This window comes from Miscanthus floridulus, chromosome 4, assembly GCF_019320115.1.
Source record: "Miscanthus floridulus cultivar M001 chromosome 4, ASM1932011v1, whole genome shotgun sequence".
Lineage (NCBI taxonomy): Eukaryota > Viridiplantae > Streptophyta > Magnoliopsida > Poales > Poaceae > Miscanthus > Miscanthus floridulus.
The window spans coordinates 78671231-78692227 of NC_089583.1; the positions used below are offsets into that span (position 1 = coordinate 78671231).

Sequence of the window (20997 nt, forward strand, 5' to 3'; positions counted from 1 at the left end):
TTAAATGGAAAATATTTAAAGAGATATTACCCTAGTATCTGGACAGATGTATAAAAGTATAAGTGCCGATAACAGTACTATCGGCTAGAATTATGCAAGGGTGTCAATGTCTCATAAAGTGCCGATACAATAAATAAGATTACACGTTCAACAAGGATTGGATAGCTAATATCGCACGCAGGCGAATCTGGTCGGCTTCCTCCATTTCTTTGATATCGTCATCGGCAGCACCCTCCACAGGCTTGAGTTTTTTCTTCATGGCTAAAGCTTTGCGAGCTTGGATATCTCTTTCTTGCTGAAGGGCTTTGACGGCATTGGGTAGCTGGCTTTCTTCTTGTTGAGCATGAGTTAAGGCTGCATCGATTTCTTTCAATTCAGCCAATAGAGCTACCTTCCTTGCTGATAGATCTAAGATTTTCTGCTTAAGTGCAGCACCCGAAGTCTGCAAGTTGACGATGCCCTTGTGCTTCTCATCAGCGATTTGTTTCAGTTGTAGCATCTCTTCTTTAAGTTGAGCTTGAGCTGCTCTATCGGCAATGCGCTGAGCAGCCCGTTGATATTGCAGTTGGCGGCTTTCTAAGTGAGCTGCTGGGAAGAGTATTTCTTCAACATCGGCAGGGACCTGGCCACGAATTGTTTTGAAAATTGCCTTTGCGGGGTCCGAATCATCTACCAGTTGGGCGGTTCCTTGCTGTAGCAAGTTCAGGAGGGTTTCCAACTTGGATTTAGTCTCTGCCGATATTGTTCCCAGTGCAAGGGAAGAACTTGTCTCCTCTCCATCGTCGTCAGAAATGTCAATGGCAAAGGAAAATAGGCTGTTCGGGGAATCTTGTTCCTGAGAGAGAGAAAAGGAGATCAGTTAGGGGTAAGTATGAGTATTGTAAAATCAGATGGGCTGATTGGTTTACCTGTTTCAAGGCAATTTCCTGTGCTTGACTGGAGGAGGCAACCTGGAGTATGTCGTGTGGGGGATCGGCTGAGCTTGCCGATGGGATATCCTCTGTGACTTCATCGGTGGTGGGCTCTTGAGGTATGATGACCGATGACATTGGGGCAGATGTAGGGATCGGCATAGACCTTTGTCGTTTTGGCTGTGCTTCAGTATCTGTTGAAGCTTTGCGCTTTGCTTGAGCATCGGCAACGATTGGCTGGGGGGTATCGACACTTGTTGGTTGTGAAGCTTGGACATCTGGTACGTTTGCCGATGTACCCAATTGTTGCTGCAAAACAAGTGTAAGATATGATATTTAACAGATAAAATGTAAAGTCAAGAAGCTACCTCTGAAGGAGTGGTGCTTGATATCGGCGGAATTGCCGATGACGATCCAGTAGCAGCTCTTACCCCCTGGTGATTAAGGTTAATACAGTTTGTGATCGGCATAAGTGAAAATAAACAAGGTTGTTACCTTAAAGGCTTTGACCAAGGTTGTAGCAGCGGCCGATGGAGTAGCCCTGGATGTAGCCAATTTGGACTTAGAAGTGATGGTCTTGGTACGAATCTTCTGGTGGGTCAAAGCGGCTAAGGTGGGAGCATTGTAGCCGATCGGCGATGTTGGGGAAACAGGCCGGAGATTGAAGGGTTTCCCACTTTTGCTCACTGATGGTGCTGGGTTGTTAACCTGTTACAAGAGAATCAGTTACTGATATATGAAGGGAAAAGCAGAAGGGAGTTAAAGGAAACTTACCGCGTCGTCAGGGATGGCATATTCAGGGTCGATCATGTGCCGATATGTGTGAGCAGAAGTTGCGAACAGTTGTTCTTTCCACTCTCGCCACCATTGCTTGTATGACTCGGTGATGAAAGATATTGGTGTCCAGGTGGATAGATCAACATCTGTAGTATCGGCATCAGGAGAGAGTTGTACTACCTTGTTCCAGTCTGTTCCGCAGGTGATTGTTTCCCTGGGTTTGATCACATCGGCAAAGCAGAGTTTGATTGGCAGTTGCCCAAAAGCCAATTGGCGGGATACTGCCGATGGGTTGTAAAATTCATATGTAATGTTGGTGTTTTTCCCGCTGCCGAATGTGTTTACTGGAATTGCCCTGGGAGTGATGATAGCCATCATGAGCTCATTATCTTGATTCAGAGTGTCATCGGCAAAGTTGAAAAAGAAGGGGGAATCTGTTTTCTTCGTCGATATAAGGTACCCAGGCCCTATGATCACGAGAAAGACTATTGTAGAAGCTTTGAAAGAATCTGCCGATTTGGTCTTCGTTGGCTTCTGTTCCAGGAAGGACAATTATGGCTTCACCAAAATTGAGGGGTGAGCGTGTTGCCGATTCATCATCCCCGAGCACATAGTCTTCAGCAATTTCTCGTGGGAATTGTTGAGCGAAAAAGTCCCATTGCAAACGTTTGTGCATATGGGCATTCAGCCACATGTTGATAAACCACCACGGGCCTCCCAGGTTGCCGATGGGTTCGCCAAGCAAAAGTTTCTGAGACACTTGATGAAGAAGATGATAAGTGGAGCTCAGAAGGTATCGGCCAAGAGGAAACCTTATGCCATTAGCCAAAAGTTCAGCTGCAGGGAGGAAGGCGTTGGTTGGTCCTACTGATCGACCACAGAAGATAAATTTTTCTAACCACATATTCAGGAATGTGGCATGTTCCCTCTGGCTAAGTGTCCCGGTTTTCTGGTATTCTTGAATATATCCTGTCCAACCGCCGATGTTGCGGGTATTTACCCTATATTCAGACTTTCTACCATAGATGGAGCCTTCATCGGCAGTTGAGATGTCCAAGCCAGTAAGCATGTGGACATCGGCAAGGGTAGGAGTAGCTGGGCCATGTCCAAACATAAAAGTATTGGTTGTGTCTGACCAGAAATAAGCAGCTGCAATTATCATTGATTCATTTTTCTGCATATCGGCAATGGAGAGCCTGATGCATTGGTCTAACCTTCGTTCTGCCCAGTATACTTGCATCGATCTATTAACCCTCAAGTACCAATCTTTCCACCCTTTGGTGGTTTTGGGCCAAGATCGGAATGTGTCTTTCCACAAATTCAGAGAGAAATTTTGGGCTCTAAAGGGGATTCTGTTAACCTCTGCATTGATCAGATCGGTTGGATCTGGGTTGCCCATTGGTCCAAGGCATTGGACGTGCGGCTGATCGGTTGGGATAATTAATTTGTTGCGCAGTTCCTAAGGTTATGGAATCCAGAAGACAGAAGAAAGGAAAAATCACCAACTGAATGAATTTGCAAAAAGATCAAAGTAAAAGGTAATGGAAGTGGAGCGAACCGCGGGGACGTCGAAGTTGATGGCCATTGTCTTGAGGAAGGTGGAGGTACGAGCCGGAAACTTGAAGTTAGCGCCGGAGAAGGGTTCTTGTTGGTTGAGGTCGCGCGGTTGTTCGTCGGAGTCGCCGCCGGAGAGAGAGAATGCCAAGGATTGGAGGCTGAAGATAGGAAATAAGGGTTCCGGAGAAATCTATTTATAAGCCGCCCAGAATAAGGGTATTTTGGACTTATCTCTATGTCGCGCGCATATAGGTCAAGGCGGTTCAGAGGGATATGGTAACTGTTCGCGCGATAATCAGGGGATTGTACAGATGAGTTGATAACAAGTAATCATGACTTGGAAGGGATATCGATACATGATATTTTAATTCTGAAAATGGCAGCATTATCATGTTAAGATCTTGCCGATGGGTTATTGTTTTGGTATCTTAACCATAATCAAGGCAAGAGTGGTTGGCGATTGTGCGATATTTACTGAAGTGCGTGAATCAAGATTAGATTTGATTGGATTTGATAACAAATCAAGTTTTGGCTTGGAGAATGAGTTACGGTAATCGGGCAAAGGCAAGCGTTATCTGGAGTAAATTTCGGAGCATTAATGGTTTTATACTCCGAAATTGGGGGGCATGTGTTGACACCGTTTTTTGCACGTGTCAAAATAATCGGAGTGGACTAATCGGCAAGGGGAAAGTTATTGAATATTTTGATAGCTGATGAAAGTCAGTTTGAAAAGATGGTTGCCGATAGCTGGTGATGGTCGATGGAAAGGTTGATTTGGACTCGGGCGTTGCCGATGAGGTTGGAGGTATTATTGTCGATGCCGATGAAGGGAGGCTTGAGGACTACTGCCGATGAAACATGGAGTATGCCGATGAAGGGAGGCTTGAAGACTACTGCCGATGAAACAGGGAGTATGCCGATGAAGGAAGACTTGAAGACTACTGCCGATGAAATAGGGAGTATGCCGATGGGAAAGAGGACGGTGAGGTTTCCATCGTAATTGAGGCGGACAGGGAAATAGATAGGAGTTGATTTCCTTTTCTATATTTGTTAGGGTATGATTCATGTAAGAGTCACGTGTTCCTTAGATATGGGATTGGTGTCCTAGTTGTGTTTGGTTGTGTCTCTTTAGATCAGGGTATAAATATGGAGTAAGGGGCAATGTAATAGAGATAATATCAATCAATATCAAAACCAATTTTTACTCCTATTCGCATCTACTTACTTTTCGGCGACTTCGTCAATTTGCATATTTTTCCTTTTTTACGAGTTCTCATTGATTCGGCGAGCTGCATCGTTTCAGTACGACCTTCGGCGATTCTTGAGTTCCGCGTGAGCACCTCTTGGCCGTGACTTCCGGGCGTATCGCTGTTGTCAGGACCAAAGTGTTCGTATCTTCATCCTTGTCGATTAGCAGATCAAATCGACTGGCACGCTTTGGATATCGATTCGGGTATTAGCCCTTTGTGTTTGCAGATTCACTTTTGCATCAACAATATGTAAGGGAAATCGCCGAAATGATGCTAGTGTGCCAACAAATTTCTAAGGAAAAAAATAACCTCTACCACTACTAAAAGGCTAATGCATGCAAGGAAGAGAATTGTGGAGCATAGTGGACTTCAAGTGGAAATTGAGTGAAAGGTTTGGTTTGAAATTCGAATTGCACTTTGCACCCAATAAATATTGGATGTTGTGAATAGGGTGCATTTGCTGTTCTTCGCAGAAAAAGGGGTACTTTGTCACCGCCTTACTTCATCTCTTTTTCCGTTTTTCACTCTGAAATCCAGTAGCTCATTTTTTTTGTGTTTTGGACTGACCCAAAATAAAAGTGTAGTTACAGCTTCTTTCAAAAAAAAAAATTGTACTTACATCCCTAGTTGTGATCCCTTTTAGCCGCTCCCTTTGTATGAACAATGAAAACCAAAAAACATCATCATTAAAGGATTGAAGAATAAATCGTAAACCTCAAGTATTCAATCCACGATGTTTATGGGTTTAACATCATAAATATAAATCACACATATTCAACATCAGGAAAGCAAATAGCAATCCATGACAAGCTCCAGCACCTAGCGTGAAGTATAGTTTAAAGCTATATAAAAAAAGTGTTGCTACAAATCCTTTTCTAGTACTGTTTTGCCTGCTATCTCGCCATATTTATATTAATAGTTATATGTGTTTGCGCTGATTTAGAGGAGAATCTTCGTTCCCTAAATCACTGGAGCAATCGCCAACTCAGAGAAGAATTATTGTTCCTTAAATCATTTGTACCGATCGTGCTCACCTGTTAGTTCGACTGTTAGTATAGCATTTGATCTGGTCTGTTCATCTAGATAATGGATGCTCCATGTTGCGTGCGCAGTTTGGGTTCACTAATCAACAAATGTTTACCGGATTAGGTCAGTCTCAGTAGATAGTTTCATGACGTTGTTTTCAAGACATATAGGGCCTGTTTGGTACAACTTACAAGCGGCTTATGGTCAAAATAAGCTGAAATTAACACAACTTTTCTAAGCAACTTTTATATATTAATTTATACGAATGGTATAATTTATTCTTGATAAAGTTTTTAGCCTAAAAATTTGTTCAAATTATATATAATAAAAATGGATAGACTAATACGAAAACATGAAGAAGCAAAGGAAAAGAAGAAAAAAAGAGATGAAGGTATAACAGTTTCTCGACACAACTTTCCTAGTGCAACTTTTATATATAATAAATTTACGATTAACATAACTTATACAACAAATGTTTTGTGGATCAACGTCTTTTGGAAAAAAATTATAAACAACTTATCCAGCACAATTTGTTCTGTACAAACTTTAAACCTGAAAAATCATTCAAATTACATAGAAGAAACATGGGCAGGTTAATATGAAAAAAAATGAACAAGCAAGAAAAAGAAAAAATCAGAAAACTGCATCAGGCCTCTTGAGACCACTCCTGTTGCGACCATGACCATCACCACGAACCAAGTTCGCTCGCAGCGAACGAACGTCGTATTCTGATGGGTTAATCGGATACATGCCGTTACAAATATCGCGTTTCAGAGATATGCTATTACTATTCACCATATTAGAAGCGTGCCATTATAATTTCTCGTATCTTCAAAATATACCACTGCTTACCCCTTCACCTGTTTATCACAATTTCTGGACCAAATTGCCCTCATCTTCTTCCTCCTTCCATCTCCCTGTCTCTCATATTTTGTACGAGCTGTTCTCGTTCCTCCGTGGCCCAAGCTCTCACACCAGGCGGGTGTGAACGCATGCCTGCTGGACGACGATCTTGATGAGACCGGGCTGATGCACTGCGCGACGCGAACGAGCAAGTCCTGGATCGCTCGTATGTGCCTGAGCACCAGCTGCACGGAGGTCCATGTGCCTCGCTTATTACAGAGTAGCTAGCTCCATTATTTGAGGCGGAGCTAGGTGGGCGACGGCGCGTGCGCGGCAATCGACAACGGCTGTGTCGTAAGCGAGGCGAGTCGGCAGCGTGGTTAAGGCATTAAGCACGGCGTCACAGATGGCACAGACGTGCTGCTCCACGCCGCATGCCGCGTGCGGCGTGCTGCTGGGACAAGCTGGAGGGCGGATTGCCCCATCCTTTGGCAAGCCGACTGTCCCGCAAATGTGCCATGGTGGCGGACCGGCAGCCGAGGGCTGACGAGCAGGGAGGTGCGGCACTGCGCTCAGATATTCACACACCCGGCCATGTCCAGCAGTGAAGAGCTCGTACAAAATATGAGACAGAGACAGAGAGGAGGTGGAAGGAGGAAGAAGATCAGGGCAATTTGGTCCAGAAATGATGATAAAATATGAAAGAGTATGTTTCAAACAAACGTCCTATTCGTTTAAACTTATCGGTTAGCATTTTTTTTTTCACAACAAATCAACTATCACCATCAGAATTAGCTGTTTTTTAGCTAGCCGAACAAAGAGTAATTGTATATCTCCATAACGTAATATTTGTAATAACATCTATCCGATTAAGCCTATCTGGATTTGCAGTTCCACGCTCACCGCCGTGAGCCCGTGACGGCGATGCCGCGGGTGTCTGACCTACCGGCCATCAGAATTAGCTGTTTTTTAGCTAGCCGAACAGAGAGTAATTGTATATCTCCATAACGTAATATTTGTAATAACATCTATCCGATTAAGCCTATCTGGATTTGCAGTTCCACGCTCACCGCCGTGAGCCCGTGACGCCGATGCCGCGGGTGTCTGACCTACCGGCCCCACTTCTTGTTCTCGTGATCTCTCTTATCTAAAAGATCGCGGGTGGCTGACCACAACCCCTCGCCGGCAATGGAGGCCTCCGCCGCCGGCGCCGCGGACCCGTACTTCCCGATTTACATCTCCTCGGACGAGGAAGACGGGCACGCCTACTTCACCGAGTCCTACAGCCCCGAAGAGGTCCAGATTCAGGAGGCCATTCTCCTCTCCCTTGATACCTATCGCGCCCAGACGGCCACCGCCTGCTCCGCATCCTCCTCCTCCCACCCCGCCGGTGCCTCCTCCACCCCTAAGGCCGGTACCTCCGCCACCCCTAAGGAAACTCCTCTGGATCGCAAAGGAAAGCGCAAGCTTCAACTAGAAGGTACTTGTCACTCTCGAATTGAACATTGAATTCTCGATACCTAGATGCTTACGATTCACTTGGATCTCGCCTAATTTTTCTGATCCGACGCGATGTGGGAGGAAGATGACCCGAGCGACTCCAAGACGAAGCGGTCCAAGCGCAACCGCTTCAACTGCGCCATCTGCTTCGAGAGGGTTCGGGCTGCGGAGAAGTTTGTTGCGAGCCACTGCGCTCACGCGTTCTGTAACAGCTGCGTCGGAAGGTATGTCGCCGGCAAGGTCACCGAGAACGTAGCCGTGATCGGGTGCCCTGACCCCGCGTGTGAGACGGGGATTATTGAGATGGATCTGTGCCGGGATATCATCCCGCCTGAACTATTTGACCGGTGGAATGTCGTGCTGTGCGAGGAGCTACTGGGTGATGATAAGTTCTACTGTCCGTTCAAGGATTGCTCGGCACTCTTACTAAATGATGGCTCCGTGAAGATCAGGGAAACAGAGTGCCCCCACTGTCTCAGAGTGCCCCCACTGTGCTCGCTGCCGTGTGCCATGGCACGATGGGATCAAGTGCAAGGAATTTAAGAAGCTTGGGAATGACGAGAAGGGGGAGAATGATTTGATGCTTAAGAAGCTTGCTGACAAGGAGAAATGGCAGAGGTGCCCCAAGTGCAGGATGTATGTTTCGCGAAAATCTGGGTGCTTGCTAATAAATTGCAGGTAATTTTCTATCTAATCATGTCTTTCTTCCAATTCGTATTCTTCTCTAAGACTGCAGTCATGTATAGAAATAAGACAAAAAGTCTGAGTATGGGGTGGAGTGGGCTGTGGTGGTAGCGGGGGTGTACAAAGTTGGCAAAGGTTGTTCGTATGTTTATGGACAGGAGATGAGAAAGTCTAATTGATGCTCATGATAAGAGAGGAGTGAAAGGAACAATAATTCTTGTGGAATACAATCTCCCCTTCACTCTAGAAGTCCAGACATGTCAAATTTGTCTTTTCCATTACTTTTAGCATATACGATCAAATTTTGTTGGTGATGACATAAGTATTAGCTGATGATCGGTGCTTGAGAAGGACACCATAGTGGAGCAAGCTGAACATGCAACTATGCCTACTATTTATGAGTAGTACACTAGTGAATAATGATATTGTATTGCCACTGATTGCTTCAGCATTTAGTGGTATCAATGATAAAGCTACTAGCTGAAGGGCAGGCCTGGTGCAAGCGGTAGAGTCTTATCGCCTGTGACCGAAAGGTCCCAGGTTCGAGTTGCGGTCTCCTCGCATTGCACAGGCGAGGGTAAGGCTTGTCACTGACACTCTTTCCCAGACCCCGCACAGAGCGGGAGCTCTCTGCACTGGGTGCGCCTTTTTTTTTAATGATAAAGCTACCAGCTCATTTGATTGCTGACCCTTTCCACAAACAGCATATCTTGCCTTTACTTTTGGTACCTATTCTCAATTGGAACTGTTGAAGGTCCTTTCACGATTTTATGTATATGGTTTATATTAACCATCACTTTCAGTCTCCATGAATGACATGGGAAAATGATTAAAACTGTCTGTAACAGAACCGATCAAATTATAAGAATGTAAGTACAAGAACAATCACCGAAGTGATCAAATTCCTGTACTTAAGCTCCCATAATCCCGGTAGTTCAGAAATCACGAAGGATTTCAAACAACTCCCGACATACAAACCAAGACCATAGTGATTCAACACAACACATCATTCGTTACAACATTTCACAAGTGGCATCCGGATTACATCCATCAGAGTTCAAATAAAATATTACAAACCAGGTTCAAATTTGCGGAAGCAACATAGTTTAGTACATAACTTCATAGTTTCAAATACATTGCCAAATCTTAGTTATGTCCCACCAAAAGCATCTTCAGGTACGAGAACTAGGAGAGACCGCGCCCAACGGTCTAGTCTTCATCCTCAGCTGGGAGAAGACAATACTTGTAGCAACCAAAGTAGAACTGGTCATCTGCAACAGGTGGGAGATAAACCCTGAGTACGAGAAGGTACTCAGCTAGACTTACCTGTCAAAACCAGAAATAAAAGACACCAAGGGTCATGCAAGGCTTATGAGGTGGGCTAGCTTGACATAGTTGCATAAAAGAGCTTATGAATGTAGTGACCAATTTAAACTTAGCATCAAGTTTATCATCATTTACCTGTCCACTAGATTAGCACCTGTACTAGAGCACTCACTTATTAGGAGCAACCAATATTAACCATAGCAGGTATATTAAGGCTGTCATCATCATACCATCATTCCTGAACCATTATGTTATTTAGTGTATCTACTTTGGAGATAAGCCCGTCAAGTTCTCACTAACCGGTGAGAGACGGCGACTCGAATCGAATTACAACTCAGCTGAGGGGGTATTCCTAACTCTCATCCTGACATACTTTGCAAGGGTAGCCGTGGGTCACCTTTGGTACAACTCAGGAACCAAATTCGTGGGTTCGATCAGCGCCGACACTCTCAGGGATTACCCTTCTGCCAGGACGATCAGGACTTTTAAATCACCTACCCTTGGACTCATGCCTACGGCTCCCTTTCGAGGCGTACTTTATACTTATCGATTCCTGGCCTGGGTTGAGCTACTCGGCTTCGTGGTCGGTCTCCAGACCCGGCCAACTAAGAGAGAGGCATGCGTTCAACATGAACAGGAAAGACTCCAAGATTCGGTCCTTAAGCGACATAGACGGAGTCACTGTAAACCGGCAAGCCTCTGCTCGGTCTTCAATTCAAATTAAGACAGGTTCTTTTCCACGATAGCAAATATAGCCAAACGTGCCATATGTATATCCCTATAGCTCGCAGGTGACAGGAAATCACCTGACTTCTACCGTATTTAAGCAGGGCTAAGCACTACACGAGCCTGAGCTACATAGGATTTAGGGTATCAATATCTGGACAAGGATTGGATAACCAATGCAACAAGTGTTTGCATCCAACACCTAAACTTAATGCAACAATATATATATATATACATATATATATAACAATAATACTTTAATTGCATTTCATAAGTTAGGAGGCTTAATATGCTTCGGGGCTTGCCTTTCACAAAGTTGCACGGACGGTGATCCGGGCACTCAACGGCGACCTCGTCTGGCACTTCTCCCGAGGGCTGCACCTCCTGAACCTCCTGTGTTGGCTGCTGCTGCTCCCCGCTCGGTTCCTCGAATTCTAGCAGTGTCACTCCTTTTGGTACACCTATTGCATGCAGATGCACAAGATAAATATCATGGATGCATAAGGAATGACATGATGCTCATGATGAATGGATAACAGTAAGTATTTAACGAAAACATCACTGGACACTCGTTTACCGATTAAGAATAGCTCTATTCAAATCACTTTAAAACATGTATCTAACTTAACTCAAAGAACAAGATCAACTTACCTAACTTGCATAACCTAAGATAAAGATGCTCATCTTCAGTTAAAGGCCTAACACCTAGGAACATTAACATAAGCTTAGGAATAGTAAAGGTATACTTAAATCAAAAGTTAAGGTTTCATATGCAAACGAGCAGTTCCTTAATTCATTCACAACAAGAGTTCTACAAATTCAAATGACTTGCAAGAGGACATTCTGGAAAGCTTATGAAATTCTCTACAAATCATTTGTAAATATCAAAGCATGATTCTTACGTTAACAAAATCGAATTAAAGTAAACATAGAATCTGTCGAGAAATGACAGGTTTACTAAATTAAATATTTAGTGATGATGCAAAAACATAATTGGACCAAATCAAGTTTACCAACTTGTTGTGCATACCAGAGAAACATCACAAAGTATAGTGCCAACTTCTAAATAAATTATTTAATGTCCTTTTCTAATTTATTTAGTTAATTAGGTGATTAAAGCAACATATAGTAAAACTATATAGAAAAATCTACAAAAATTATAGTAGCTACCTCATGCTTCACATAGATTACCATAAAAATTTCAAAGCAATTGGACAAGCAAAACTTGCTATATTAAAAATAACAGATGGCAGGTCTATTTCTAGCATAATTAGGAAACCCTATTGAAAAGTGTCAAGCAACAGATTTCACATTTTTCCTAGTATCATTCTAGCATAAGAATAGCACTCACCAAATTTTACCTTTACTGGATCTATAAAAAAATTATGAAAATTCACACAAGATCCATCCATGCAAACAAGAGAATTACCTAACTCCTACATACAGTGTCTAAAGTGTATGAAAATTTAACTACAAGCTATTCATGATATGAGCAGTACACTATAAAAATTTCATGCCATTTGGAGCTACACAGAAAAAGATATAATTACCCCTATTTCCCACATGATTAAAAGAGATAATTAGCAACTCCATTTTTCATAACAGAACATGGCATAAATTATATTTTTAATATAAACTAGACATTACCAGAAACTCAACAAAATTGAAACCACATCATTTGGATCTACCAACCAAGAGATATACATTTTTGAATCTGTACCCAAATCTATGAAAAAGAATAAAACAAAACAAATTGGAAACCCTAACCAGCTACTGGGCCGGCTCGGAAAACCACTGCGGCCTACGACGCGCACGCCCGCACACGCCAGCGTGGCCTAGAAACACGGCGCGGCCCACGGTCGGCTCCCGCCCGCGCGCGGCTGCTGACAAGCGGGCCTCGCTAGTCAGAGAGAAAACAAGGGAGGGAAGAAGAGCGGCGGCGGTAGCTCGCCGCCGGTGGCAGCTCCGGCGAGGCCACGGGTTCCAGTGTGTTCACCTCACCCGTGCGCACCTAGGGGTACCATTAATTATAGCAATTGCGGTGGCTAGGGGGAATGGCGACGGCTATGGCGGCGCACGGCTGCTAGTTGGCCAGCTCCGGTGAACCGACGGCATCACGGTCCTAATGGTCTACCCTACGAGCATCCGCATCACTAACTGGACCTAAAGCAAGGGAAAGAGGGGGCAATAAGAGGCTCGAGCGGCACAGCCACGTGCGAGCTCGGCCAGCGGCGAACATGGCGACCCGGTGGAGCCGCCTTCATGGTGAGCCCTACCTGAGGCAAGGATGAGGTTTCGGTGAGGTCGAGGACGTGGAGGGGATCACGGTGGTGCTGTGGTTCATGGGATTCGGACAATGGCGCTCAGTGAGGGTGATTTGGCTCGGTGGTGGCCACGGTCTTCTCGGTCACCGCGCTCGCTTGGAAGAGGACGGTAGAGAGGGAAATGGCAAGAGGAAGAGGGAGTGAGCGAGGCATTGGCTTGGCTTTCACCTGGGAGCACGGGCGCGTGATGTGGAGGTGCTAGCTAGGCATGCATGCCACGCGGTGGCCAGCCTCTGAATCGGTCGGCCATGACGTTCACTGAATGTTTTCTGAAACGACTGAATCGGGGTCCGGTGGCACGACTAACAGCGCCATTTCATCGCCTCATAGCTCGTAATCTAGTCCGAGTTAGCGGTAGGTAGTAACAGCAAATTTGTAGAGCTACAGTAGTACTACAACATTGTCAAATGGGGCTTGGACTAATTCGGTCTGGATTGGGAGATACAAGGTCGCAAAGAGGGGCTCATGAAACCGTAAGTTAGGACTTGACTGAAAATTTTTTCTAAGTCTAAAATCAGCAGGGGAACCTGACCTGTGGGCCTTGTTTGAGCATGTTCTAGCCATTTTCATGAGATGGTCATATTGAGACTTTTGTTCCTTGATAAATTGGCTACAACTTTGGTAAAGGGTGCACATCCATGCAAGGTCTCTAGGTTGGACTTTTTAATCAGTCAAACAGAGTCACTCTATTGGTCATCCTAAAGTCAAACCTCCACCTAGAGGGTAATTTAGTCATTTTGGTCCACATGAACAATGTCCCATCAATTACCCTAAGTGTAGTTAAGGTGTATTAGACCATAATTAACCACTCTACACCAGTGCTACACCAACTTCTAAGTATCACATGTGATAAAACAACAAAGCACTCAAATTACCCTAATGTTGCAAATCCATGTTTCACATGTTTCATGACTTTGTTGCAATTTTAAACTTGTCATATTACATTACCATGTTGCCATGTTTCAAGGTATGAGAAACTCATGTTGCATTCACATGTTGCACTAACTACCATTCACAAGCAATCAAGTATGAAACAAACATAATTGAGAATGTTGCATATACATGTTTCAGTAACAATGGCATGATGAGATAGATGATGCACATGTTTATGAAATGAAATGCAATTTTGTGGGAGCCAAACACCTAGGGTGTTACAGCCCTCCCCCCTTAGAAAAATCTCATCCTGAGATTTGGAAAGCGTACCATTTAGTATAGAAAGTCGGATGATTTTCCTTTAGATAATCTTCCCGCTCCCATGTTGCATCCTGATCACTATGATTACTTCAAACTACCTTGTATAACTTAACTACTCACCTACGAGTTACCCTTTCTTGAGTATCCAGAACTTGCACGGGCTACTCTTTCCTCGGGAATACGAAGACACTTCTTCAGCTGAGACACATGGAATACCGGGAATATAGCTCCCATTTCATGTGGTAGATTGAGTTTATAGGCTACTCTTCCACTTTTCTCGATAATTCGGTAAGGTCCAACATATCGAGGCTCAAGCTTCCTTTTGATTCCAAAACATTTTACTCCTCTCATAGGGGATACCTTCAGATAAACATGGTCACCTACTTCAAACTCAATAGGTTTTCTTCTCTTATCAGCATAGCTCTTTTGTCTAGCCTGAGCGGCAGTCATATTCTTCTGTATAGTTCGGACTTGCTCTTCGGCTTCTTTTACAAAATCAATACCATAGAATCTTCTTTCTCCAGGTTCCACCTAGTTTAAAGGAGTCCTACACTTGCGGCCATATAACGATTCAAAAGGAGCCATCTTGATACTCTCTTGATAACTGTTGCTATAAGAGAATTCAGCGAGAGGCAACCATTCCTCCCAAGAGCCTTTGCAAGAGATAAGACAAGCTCTAAGCATATCTTCAAGAATTTGATTAACACGCTCAGTCTGTCCCGATGTTTGCGGATGATAGGCAGAATTGCGGATTAGATGAGTGCCAAGATTCTGATATAAGCATTCCCAAAAGCGAGCCATGAATTGCGGTCCTCTATCTGAAACAATGGATTTGGGTACACCATAGAGACGTACCACTTGTTGAAAATAAATATCAGCATAATTGTGAGGGTGATAGGTAGACTTAACCGGAATAAAGTGAGCAGATTTAGTTAGACGATCTACGATAACCTAGATAGAATCAAAACCCTTTTTGGTAGCGGGTAACCCAACAATGAAATCCATAACAATTTCTTCCCACTTCCAGCCAGGAATAGAGAGTGGCTGCAATAACCTGGGCTTCATGTGAATAGCCTTGACTCTACAACAGTTATTACACCTTGCCACGTAGACTGCGATTTCTTTCTTCATCTTGGTCCATTAATAATACGGCTTGAGATCTTGATACATTTTACTGCTACCAGGATGGATGGACAATCTAGAAGAATGGGCTTCAGCCATAATTTGATTTCTAAGTTCTTTGTCTTTGGGTACTACAAGCCTATCATTAAACCAGAGAATTCCTTTGTCATTGACCCTAAAGTGCTTGGTCTCCTGCTCTTTTATCTTCCGCTTGATGTGAAACACACCCACATCAGTCTTCTAGAGTTCGATAATTCGACTTCTAAGAGAGCAATCCACAGTGATATTGTGGAGTACTATAGGATAAAGGAGGTGTGCCAGATGAAAGTCTTCACTAACTAAGGAATTGCAATGGGCCTTTCTGCTTAAGGCATCAGCAACCACATTTGCCTTGTCAGGATGGTAGTGCACTTGAAGGTTGTAGTCTTTGATTAATTCTAACCATCGTCGTTGACGCATGTTCAACTTGGGTTGAGTAAAGATGTACTTGAGACTTTTATGGTCAGTATAGATGTTGCACACATTACCTAGCAAGTAATGTCTCCAAATCTTCAGGGCATGAACAACCGTGGCTAGCTCTAAGTCATGGGTAGGATAATTGATTTCATGCTTTCGAAGCTGGCGTGAAGCATAAGCAATGACTCGGCCTTCCTGCATAAGAACACACCCCAAACCGGTGCCACATGCATTACAATAGACATCAAAAGGCTTCTCAATGTCAGGTTGTGCCAATACAGGAGCAGAAGTTAGTAAGGTCCGCAAAGTGTGGAAAGCCTCCCATGTCCACGTGCAGTGTAGTCTGGCTTAGATACGTGCGGATTGTGAAGGCGGCGTATACATAGGGAAAGAGAGGTTTTTTTACACCTCGGTGCGAAAAGTGACCCACAAGTAAATATTTGTAGTTTTGTCATGCGTTGTAATCCGATGTGACCTAGCACTCAATGACACAGGATTTATACTGGTTCAGGCAACGTGCTCTACGTCCAGTTTTGGTCGATCGGTGACTTTATTCCTGAGCCTGGGTGCTCGAAATTTGCTGTGGGGTTACAAACGAGTAGGAATAAGAAGGGGTGTTAAAGGCCCGGTCGGACTCTAAACCGAAGGGTCGAGAGTGACAGGGGCTCTAACGTGCGCTAAGTATTAGAGCATATGCTCTGTGTAGCTTTAGAGTTCTAGAGCTATTGAGCTATTCAAGTCCTGGAGAACCAGAGAACTAGAGTCAGAATTCTCAGGTCAGATCGATCAGGTCCTCTTTTAGGAGAGAGCTCATCCCCTTTTATAGTCGAAGGGGATGGGCTCTTACAAGAGAGAGAGAAAGTATACGTGTGCTATCTAGTCTTGTTGCCCACGCTGTCAGGTACGAGACGGTTGTCGGCGCCCACATACTGTTTATGCCCAGATGCATGTGGCAGACTCCATCGTTATCGTCTAGTACGGCAAATATCGGTGCCTACCATACTGTAAGGCAAATGTCGACGCCTACAACATTGTTCAGGCAAATGTCGGCGCCTACAACACTGTTGGGGTTCTGACACGCCTAGAAGGTTGTATAGTGCCGATCTGGCATGGCCTGATGGCACCATCCTGTAGGTTCGCAGGGTATGGCAGGGTACGGTCTTTGGTATTGCAGTTTGACTTTGAGCGCTAGGAATATGTCATCCCGCCTGTGGAAGGAGTGGAGACCAGGTCGGAGGCGAGCGTCGTCTTGCCCCCAACAGAGCCAAATGTTGTCCCGGGAGGAAGCGAGCTGCCTTCGTCCTCGTCGACTGTACCGTCAGCCAATGTCGCCGGGCGGCAATAATAGAGTTTAGAGTAGAAATAGTTAGTTCATGTAAAAAGACGAGTTCATGGGGAAGCCCCCGTGTGAACAGTTTTACATTCATTAATATTTTGAGTTCGTTCTGTAATGAAGTAACTCGTGAGGGGAAGCTTGTCCCATCCGCCCTTGTTTTTACCCTTGCGTAGCTTAGTTTTTTGTCCTTTCTTTTTTTGCACCTGCCCATTGACCCATAGGCTGCAACCTTAAGAACCCGAGTGTGACCCGCGAGGCTCAGCTGCTCATAACCATAGGTCGTTGTGGGGTGTGATCGGTCGGGAGGTTAAAACATAAGTTACGTAGGGTAATAAAAGGAACGGAAAGCCCTTTCGTTTGGGCGACGCCCTTTCGTTTGGGTGAAATGTATTACTATATGATAGTAAAAAAGAAGGGTGGTATCGCACCCCCATGGAGCCTCCGAGTGACCTAGGCCGAGAGTGCTTGGGCTGGGGTGCTGTAGGAGCAAACGTTGAATGAAAAGAAAAGGTAAGACTGAGCTTTAGGGGAAGAAACAATGTAACTGTTCGATGTTCCATGTGTTGGTGAGAACGTTGCTGTTGTCGTCCTTCAGCCGGTAGGCGCCCGGTTGGATCACTTCGGTCACCGTGTAGGGTCCTTCTCATGGTGGAGAGAGTTTATGTTTCTCTTTGGTTGACTGGGTCCTCCTGATTATGAGATAACCGACCTCAAGTATCCTCCCTCTGATTTTTCTTTCATGGTACCTACGGAGAGTTTGCTGGTAGTGAGCTGAGCGAGTGATGGTCGTCTCATGAGCCTCCTCGAGTAGGTCGACCGCGTCCTGCTGAGCCTCCACGGCTCGGTCTAGGTCGAAGGCCTTCACTCTTAGGGCGCCGTGATCGAGGTCAGAGGGCAACACTGCTTCAGCTTAGTAGGCTAGGAAGAAAGGTGTAAACCCGTGGATCGGTTCGGGGTCGTTCTTAGGCTCCAGAGGATCGCTGGGACCTCTGCAACCCATCACCTAGCATACTTATTGAGTCGGTCAAAGATGCGGGGCTTGAGTCCTTGGAGGACCATGCCATTGTCCCGCTCGGCCTAACCATTAGTACGTAGATGTCCGACCGAGGCCCAATCAATTCTGATGCCATATCCATCACAGAAGTCTAGGAACTACTTCCCAGTGAAGTTTGTTCCATGGTCGGTGATGATACAGTTAGGAACACCAAAACGATAGATGATGTCGAGGAAGAACTTGACCGCCTCTTTCGAGCGGATATTGGTGATGGGCTTCGCATCTATCCACTTGGTGAATTTGTCCACCGCTATGAGTAGGTGAGTGAAGCCGCCCGGGGCCTTTTTGAGGGGTCCAACCATGTCAAGGCCCCAGACCATGAATGGCCAGGTGATGGGGATGGTCTGAAGCTCCTGCACTGGCAAATGAGTTTGCCGAGCATAGAACTAGCACCCTTTACACCTGCAGACAACCTCCTCTGCATCTCGCAGCGCGGTGGGCTTGTAAAAACCCTAGCAAAAGGTTTTCCTGACTAGCGACCTTGGAGCCATGTGATGTCCGTAGATTCTAGCATGGACTTCGAGGAGAAGCTGTTTCCCTTGGTTGATCGGGATGCACCTCATGAGTACTCCCGATGGGCTTCGCTTGTAAAGTTCGTCACCAAGGGCGATGAACGTCTTGACGCATCAAGCAATACATCGTGCTTCAGTCCTTTCCGGTGGGAGAACCTCCTCGAGGAGGTAGGTGAGCAGTGGTGCTCTCTAGTCGACCGGATCGAGTGCCACCATGGCGATGTCGACAGGCGATGTTGTCATGGAGGTGACAAGGTCGGAGCCCCCGAGCACTTGGTCGGGGTCAGGGCATGTCAGGAGGTTAGAGCCACTGAGTGCCAGATTGGTGTCGGAGTGTGTCTGGATCGAATCCTCTAGAATGCAGGCAGACAGATCATGGAGATCATTGATGAAGACCCCATCTAGAGATGGAACCCGCCTGATAGCCAATTTTGTAAAGAAATAAGCGGCATCGTTGTCCTTTCGGGGGACATGATGTAGTTCGATCCCTTGGAACTTGCCCTCAAGCTTGCGCACCTCCTAGCAGTATGCTGCCATAAGAGGGCTCTTGCAGGAGGACTCCTTCATGACTTGGTCGACGACCAACTCCAAGTCGCCGCGTACGTACAACCACGTAGCGCCGAGCTCGACAGCAATGTGGAGTCCGTTGATGAGGGCCTCGTATTCCGTGGCATTGTTTGAGGCCAAAAAATGAAGACGGATCGCGTAACGGAGCCTGCTCCCATCTGGGGAGATCGGAACCACTCTAGCCCCTGAGCCTGACGCCATGACTGACCCGTCGAAGTACATCATTCAGTACTAATGTGTGACGTCTAGGGTCAGGAGATGGACTTCCGTCCATTCGGCAAGAGCCTAAGACTTAATAGCAGTGTGGGGGATATACCTGATGTCATGGCCCATGAGCTCAAGATCCCACATGGAGATCCAACCCACGACATCATGGTTGCAAATGATGTCTCCCAATGGGTATGAGGTGACGACCATGACTTCATGGTCAGTGAAGTAGTGTAGGAGCTTCTAGGTCGCCATCAGCATGGCGTATAGAAGCTTCTGAACCTAGGGATATTGAACCTTGGCGTCGATGAGTACCTCACTGATGAAGTACACTGGTCGTTGGACCTTCAGGGGGTGTCCTGGCTCTTCCCTTTCGACGACTAGGGAGGCGCTCACAATGTGGTTGTTTGCCACGATGTAGAGGAGGAGGGGTTCTCCCTATTCGGGAGCGACGAGGATTGGAGCCGATGTTAGTGATGCTTGGAGGCTTTCCAAAGCCTACTATGCCTCCTCAGTCTAGACGAATACTCTGTCTTCTTGAGAAGTTTATAGAGAGGCATCCTCCGCTCGCCTAGTTGGTAGATGAACCGGCTCAGGGCGGCCAAACAGCTGGTGAGCCTCTGTACGCCCTTGACGTTGCATATAGGGCCCATGTTGGAGATGGCTATGATTTTTTTGGGGTTGGCTTTGATGCCATGTTTGGACATGATGTATCCAAGCAGCCTCCCCTTTGAAACCCCGAAAACATATTTTTCGGGATTCAATTTGACGCTGAACCTTTGAAGGTTCATGAATGTTGCGGCTAGGTTTTAGATCAGGTCGCTGGCTTGAGCCGTTTTCACCACTATATCATCTACATAGATGGCGATTGTTGGTTTCGGTTGCTCGACTTGATCAGGCTGGTTGGGCGGGTCGATTTAGTCAGTGAAGCATCGCTGCATGCACCGTTGATAGGTGGTGCCAGCGTTCTTCAGACCAAAAGACATTGTTACGTAGCAGTACAAACCATATGGGGTGATGAATGAAGTCGCGAGCTAGTCGGACTCTTTCATCATGATCTGGTGATAGCCTGAGTAGGCATCCAGAAAGAGAGGATGTCACATCCTGAGGTGGAGTTGACTATCTATGTGGTAGAACCGCCTAATCTAATGCCCCTCAGGAGTGCTCGTCTTCCATTAGACACTAAGCACCCAAGGGAGAACACCAAATTACTCGATTCCGTCGGGCACACCCCAGAGGAGAACCCGAAAATCCACATTTTTGCCATCAAGATCACAAATGAGAGAATAAAGCTTACATCATTCATAACCATTTCTTACATCACTTTTAATACAACATCAGAGTATAACATTTATTATTATAATAGCGGAATGTAATCATATTATCAGAGTTATGAATAATTTAATTGAACAACGGAATATAAACATGTGAACAGAGTTACAATGGAAATAAATATCTATTAATGACATGATAAAGTATTGATATATAAACTACGACAATAGACTATGAAACTTTTATTTATAAAAGCATTTGGTGAGAGTTATAAATAACAACTATGATCGCAGCATAAAGGAATTCTCGCTAAGCCCACCAGAAGGAATCCACACACAAGAGTCAGCTTTAGC

At 45.3% G+C, this 20997-nt stretch overlaps 1 pseudogene; it reads left to right on the top strand.

The window, feature by feature from the left end:
• The first annotated feature begins 7469 nt into the window (after positions 1–7469).
• Positions 7470–9333, top strand: LOC136551794 (E3 ubiquitin-protein ligase RSL1-like; annotated as a pseudogene).
• Positions 9334–20997: the final 11664 nt, after the last annotated feature.